The sequence below is a fragment of the Montipora capricornis genome, chromosome 2 (genome assembly GCF_036669925.1).
Source record: "Montipora capricornis isolate CH-2021 chromosome 2, ASM3666992v2, whole genome shotgun sequence".
Classification (NCBI taxonomy): Eukaryota; Metazoa; Cnidaria; class Anthozoa; order Scleractinia; family Acroporidae; genus Montipora; species Montipora capricornis.
Window position 1 is genome coordinate 48772009 of NC_090884.1, and position 7052 is coordinate 48779060.

The 7052-nt window shown below is 41.4% G+C and overlaps 1 pseudogene; it reads left to right on the plus strand.

The window, feature by feature from the left end:
- Positions 1 to 975: 975 nt before the first annotated feature.
- LOC138037435 (E3 ubiquitin-protein ligase LRSAM1-like) lies at positions 976 to 6728 on the plus strand (annotated as a pseudogene).
- Positions 6729 to 7052: the final 324 nt, after the last annotated feature.

The following is a 7052-nucleotide window of genomic DNA, read 5'->3' on the forward strand; positions in this document are numbered from 1 at the left end:
CAGCAAGCCCTAAAAACAGCTTACTCGCGCGAACTGGGAACCCATTTGCTTGACGGTTTTACGGCTGTCAGATGTCGAGGAGGTAAGCACCAGCAAGTTCACTTATTGCGCTGAGCGACCGATTGACATTGGAAGATTGATTGAGATTATGAATAGCTAGAGGACCCTTCTGCTAAGACCGAACAATGTCAGTTGATTAGACCTGGGCATAAGTAAACCGAACAATGAAACAGTTACAATTTATATTGTTTTTGTTACAAAATAACGTTTTTACTTAACTGAAAATGGTAAAATTTAAATAAGGAGCCCAGCCTCGAATAAGCGGCCCACCTCGAATAACCGCCCACCCTAAAGTCCAAAAAATTAAATAAGCACCCTGGGCGGCTTAATCGATATAATAAATACGGTACAACCGTTACAGGTTTTTCTAAACTGCGGTGCCCTATCTTTCTTCCAACCATGTTGATACCAGCAGAACGGACAGACCAACAACACAACAGTTTTTCTTTGCTTTTGCTTACTGAAGGCTATGGGTCGCGTTTGGTGATCGGTTAAAATACTCAAAACAAGGCCGCCAGCCCTTTTATTTTATTCAAAGACTAAATTTTGAAATTTATTGACTTAAGCATTCCTCACCTATTAGTTAGTGTATGGATCGTATTGCATAACTTAAGACGTGGGAAAAAGAAAAGAGACAAAACTTTTATCTTGTAAAGGAACGCGAGGTTGAAACGTATAACGTGTGATTGAAAAATTCATTTCAAGGGATGGAGAAATTAGCGTCGTTTACATTTTACATGAAAGATTCTATGCGTCGTCAAATGGGAAGTCGGAAAAACCCGAGCCCCAGATGGGATTTGAACACACGACTCTCCGTGATTTAGTACATTTTAAGTATTAAAAAAACCCCAGAAATTGAGGGTAGTAATCATTTGCCAACATTCTGAATTTGTTATACTTTTGATCTTAACAGCAATGCGACAGTGTTATTTTCGAAACATACTTGCCGAGGCAGATGCGCAGGACTACGCTGCGCATTTCGCTCGTCATCGCATCACATGGGAAATGATGAAAACCATGACAGACCAGGAATTAAAGGAAGTAAGTGCTGAAACGATGGAATGAAAAAGAACTAAGCCGCTTACTAACCGAGTTCGAGATCCGAACTGTAAAATTACGGACCGAGTTTTATCCCGTTGATTTATGGCCCAAGCGCGATAAATCAACGCGGAAAACGAGGATCCGTAAATTTGAGGCCTGGCCAAATGCTCGCAACATTTCAACGCAACATCTTGCAACATTGTTTGCATGATGTTGCGACATGTGTTAAACGGGGCGGCCAAGCGCACGCAACATTTCCATCATTTTCAACGCAACATGTCAATGTTCATGATTCGCAAGAAGTGGACCTAACGCGCATGCCCAATGTTACGTGAACGTGGCCAGACGAGTACAACATCATGCAACATCCAAAATGTTGCACGAAAAATTTGATCCAACGTCATCCAACATGTTGCAACATATCGCAACTTATCGCGACAGGGTGGTCAAAGGTATGCAATGTTGCGAGCGTTTGGTTTGGCGTTTGCAGTTTGGACCGAGAAAACGAGGTTAGTGAGATGTTGTTATACCGCTGAGGTAATCAGCCGCGCGGGAAAGGAAACTAGTTGAAGTCAAGCGGGAGGTTCATCATTTTGGCAATGATATAATCATGACATAATAAAATCCTTTAATATTACTTTAATTTCTTATAGATTGGAATCCATGAAGTTGGCGTCCGCAAAGCGATATTGAAGTTTGTTGAGGAGCGGCTCCGCTTCGGACGTCAAAGCAAAAGAAAAGGAACTGGAGATCGAGAGGCCTGAGGTTTGTAATGTAGACACAACATGATATATATTGAAAGCTCTCTTGGTTATGGCGGCCAACATTGCGCTAAAAGGTCTAAAACAGTTGGCTAAGTAGTTTTGGAGGGGATGCGCATTCTATATCTTTGGTTTTCTGCGACATCAAGGGCTGTCTCTCAAATTCCCAAAAAGCAAATTCGTGAAACTAAGATCTGTACATTCAGAAGATTTGATATTTGAACGTGATTTCAAGACCAGAAAAAAAGGAAACAACTGCAAAGTTTCATGACATGAAACGATTTCCTTTTGTAAGTACAAAGCGTTTTATGTCATCCAAAATTTGCCCGAGAACTTTCGCAGCCCCTACCCCAACTTTCTCGAAGTCCGGCGGGTTTACTCTTTTCGCGCGCTGCATCATCTCCGAAGGCTTAGTGGAGACGATCTGCAATTTCAGTTCGATTTCGCGGGGATTACAAACATGTCCAAAAGTGCCTAAATTCGGCGCGGTTTTTAGAGAGAACATTTGACGTTTTACGTGGGGTCCCGGTTTCATTTGTGGTGTGCGCGAAAGGCGATTTCGAATCGGAGCAACTTAGAGAACTCTCTACAACTATCTCTGCATGCGTTCGTATTTCGGTGCCTCTTAATTGTATCATCATGTTACTTAGTTTTGAAGTCTCAACATTTCCGACGGTCTGATTTGCCTACTCTTACAAGGTTTAGTACAAAACGAGTTTCCAGTTAACCTCACGTACTGTGAACAACAATAACTTTTCAAACCAATCTCACATCATGACCTTCTTTAAGTTTGATGAACAAGATAAAGGAAGTTAAAATCTCTTGTTGTCATTCTAGCTGTTAGCTCCACGCGCCGCCCCCCCCCCCCCTTACTTATCGCTATTTATCGGATACTTTTCTTGTTTTTTAATAGCCACCAGTACCTCAAGGCCCTGTTATAACTCAACCAAACGGTATCCCCTCTGCACCTGTTGTCGAAAACCGTGAGATGACTACAGAATGCGTGATATGCATGGATCGAAGGGTAGACAGATTGCGTGACATTACAGGAAACTGACCTTGTCAATTGTATTCTTGGGTTTCATTCACGTGATCAACAGCCATGTTTTTCAACGAAAACAAAAGAAGACGTTAGCATAATAACAGCGTTCAATTCCCGGAGGATTGGATCGGCACACTAACATGGCCGCCATTTCATTGTTTGGGGACACCAACATGGCGGCCGTGACGTCATGTGAAATCCAAGAATATAATGTAAACAGTTTGTCATAGTTTGTAGCTACTCCGGTTTGGAATTGAAAGTGTTTTGACACGGAGCATGTGTGCAATTGACGACTCCCCATAGGGTCTTTTCAGGGCCAATGAAACACAGTTAACGAAAAGACAGAATAGAACATAGAACAACAACTTTTTAGAATCCCAACGCGCCGGAGGCAAACCAGTTGGGTACTCACAAGTGCAGCTCATCGAGTGGTCAGAGCGGGTCTTGAACCCGTATCTCCTGATCTCAAAGCAAGTGCCCTAATCACTGGGCCGCAGTGCCTCCTTCAGTGTCTTCATCAGGGGTGAAGAAAAGCCGTTGGGAGTGGTTCTTAGCCGAATTGTCTATTATCTCAGCTCCCAAAGACTTTTTTTCTCACGTAGGTCAGTCCCATGAGGGTTCGGAGCTCTGTTTTGGTATTGTGTAAAACGCATGGAAGTGTCGCGCATGGGTTCGGTAGATTGCTCTACTTGGCTGCTCACGGAAAACCTTGTATACACCTTATTCCAAAATGGCTGTCATTTTAGTATTCTTTTCTTTGATTGTAAATTGGCCCTTTTGGTCTCGTTCGAGTTTAAGGAGGCTCGAAAGGGTTTTACGTTGTGCGCGCGCGCGTAAGCCACACACGCGATTCTAAAAGCTGCTCGCGTCAGCTCACGATTCAAAGTGGGTGACCAGAAATAAACAAATACCGCTGATTTCGCTCACCTGTCTTCTAATTCCTATACATATGGAATATAAATAGACATCTCCTATTCACCAAAACAGCGAAAATTGTACACACACGGTTTAATGGTCACTTAAATCCGTTTGTGTTGGCCTGTAGCTTCACTCGCGCGTGCACTCGAATGAGTGGGTGACGCATAAGTAAATGCCGATCTTGTAACCCCCTTACTTTTCCTGATTTTGCAACTTTACTCGCTTTTACCTCTGCTTCCGGACGGTGAATTTTTTTCAGTTTTTGCATGTTAGCTTAGATTAATTAAAACGTTTGTCTTTCAAATTTAAAGGAATTCTCTTTTGAGGCTCCTTAAATATTCTTTTGAATTTTACGTTTGAAAGCGAGGTTAAGAGGGCCATTTTGTAAGGAAACAAAAGAATACTAAAATGGCGGCTATTTTGGAATAAGGTGTATGCTTTACAGTTAATTTCCCTTTACTTTAATAATAGATCGATTCCGCTAACTCAATGTTGTACCCAGTTCAAATCTCTCCGGGTTAAGGTTCTTTGTGTGTTACATTTGCATGATAATGTAGCATTCTCATTTAAATGATATGGAAATACTTGGAACAAAACGTTTTATTCCCAAAGGATTTGAATTGGGTACATCATTGAGCTAGCCGAATCGGTCAATTTAGTGCAACCTTGGAAACGATGTAACTTTTTCAGATAGATAGTTTTCAATCACTTGGTGAGACGGCCATATTGGTCCACAGAACAATAACAAATTATGGCTCATGTTTTGCGTTATAATAGAGTCAATTCCCAAAAGACTCTTTCTCTATTCTGTGCACCAACATGGCAAAACCATCTATACGTTCTTGACAGCAGCCTCGAAGGCATTAACATTCTTATTCTTATTCTTTACACGCGTTTATTCTGGCATAATTTATAATAAACTGTTTGGCATGCATATGTCGAGTTTTGCGCTCTCAGTCGACTTTCAACATTTTGCCGATTCCAAGCTCGTTCAAGACGTGATTTTACACTGCAATTGTCGTATGCAATCCCTGATATCTTCTTCTTATTATTATTTTGACAGTCTGACGTGGTGCTTCTGAACTGTGGTCACGTGTGCTGTTGTTTCACGTGTAGCGGCCCTTTGACCAATTGTCCGATTTGTCGTAACCCTGTTACACGACGGGTTCGTTTATTCGTCGCCTGAAATAGCTGTATACCCAGATAGGCAACTAGTTTATCAGTTGTCAGAGCAGCATCCGACTGTATTCATTCACAGAATAAGAATTTGTCGTCTAAAAGACTATAAATGTCACGTAATCGCAATAATTATAGCGTAGTAGCTGACTTCTTGTCTTAATAATTTTGCTGTAACTAGTGCGCGTATCCTTTGCTATGCAAAAATATTTTAGGTGGCATACCACTGATAACTTTTATTCACCAGTAACAACTGGAAAATTTAAATCGGCGGCAAAGGTTCATGATATTGAGTTATGAGGCTGTCTTTTGTTTTTTTTTTTTTTTTTTTATATTTGCGCCTGGAGTGCGCGCCCTGCTCGCGCGTGTAGTTGCTTAAGTTAAGCTTCTAAGCTTTATAGTATGTGCACTATTTGTAATAATCTTGATGGTGCGTTTTCACACGACGTAACATCAACTTTAGCACCTCGAATTAATCGTGACCATGTTAGTTGTACCGAATTTATACTCTTTTTTTTCGTTTTGGTAAAAAGCATGGCGTATTACCACGTAATTGGCGCGTATCTTACGAAAGAATTTTGTAATTTATTTTATAGTAAACTGCTACTTAAGTTTAAATGTAGGTAAAAGTATATTCATTCCAACGGTTTTAAGACCGAATGACAAGAAGATGGGCTAAAATATGGCCTCAGCCTCACAGTGCAGTTTTAAACAAAACTGACCCAGGAAAGTTTATTTACAAAACCTGACTCATTCACTCACGCTAAGGACCGCGCAGCGCCCGCGCAGCTTGATTGTCAGTGCGCCTGCGCAAAAATGCCGATGACCATTAACTGGAAGGTTATGACTTAAATGGAAACCCGACCATTCTTTTGGTTGGGACCAAGAACGCAAACTCTGGCCGCAGCCAAAGCAGGAAGTCCGCGAATAACGGACTTCCGGCTCTTGTGCGCATTCTCAGAAATGTGAAACAATAACGGTCGTCAACGGGACCTTAAGATTTGAAAAACCGTTAATAACAATGACCACAACCAGGTCTTCTGAGCCCGCGAGGCTGAGCACCCCTAGCAAACCATTGTTTTAACGAAAACCGCTGGTCAGCAACCTGGTTCTGGTCATTGCTGTCTAAGGTCTTCCGTAAGAATATAACTTTGCTCTAGTATTAGACTTTCGCGATTATTCCATCTCGTTCACGTCCTACAATGTGGGTGAAGTATTCTAAAAAGAAATCGGTACGAGCAGCTTCTGAGTGAAAATAGAGAATGAAAGAATCTCTGTTGCACGCTCACCTTGTCGTCAAAACCGCAAATTTGGTGATTTCACGTCGTCCTTATGCAGAGTACTGCAAGAATCCGTCCTAAAATCCGTGCTGCACGTGTAGCGATTATTTATGCTCTTTTAACCAATGATATCATTGTTTTGTGGCGTTGTCGTGGACGTCATTGTCGTCGTTACCGTTACCGCGACTACGCGTATATTTGGGTGCGGCCTGAATCCGTGTTCTTGGTGCTCACAAAAGAAAAGCGGACTCGGGACACGAGAATGAAACCCGACTAAAACAAGCATCAAAGGAATCAATTCTTGTCCTTGATTCGTGACTCTTAAATTTCATTAAGGTCGCCAGTGCCGCCGAAAACCCCGGCTCGTTCAGCGAACATACATGACAAAATACGCTTGTAACATGTTTTGTAGAAAGAATGAGAAAGTTGCAATAAACGTTAACTCGAAAACGATTCTAAAGTTCTTTTTACTTGTTATTTATTTATCAGGATACCTAATATATGAAAGCAGAAGCGGGGTCATATGCTTCTGATGAAAGACATATTTCAACTGCCGATATTTGACAATTATTCTACGAGAGCGCGCTGGATATGAAGTGATAGATACACGCTGAGTTGGTTGTAATTATTTTTTATTATATAAACACTAATGAAATACCAAGTGAGCTTTCGCGCGAAAACGTGATATCTTCACACGTAAAAATAACATGTTTTATTATATGGAGGAGAGTGTTTTACTGGGAACTAAACCACGCGTAGATTCCATACGCCTCT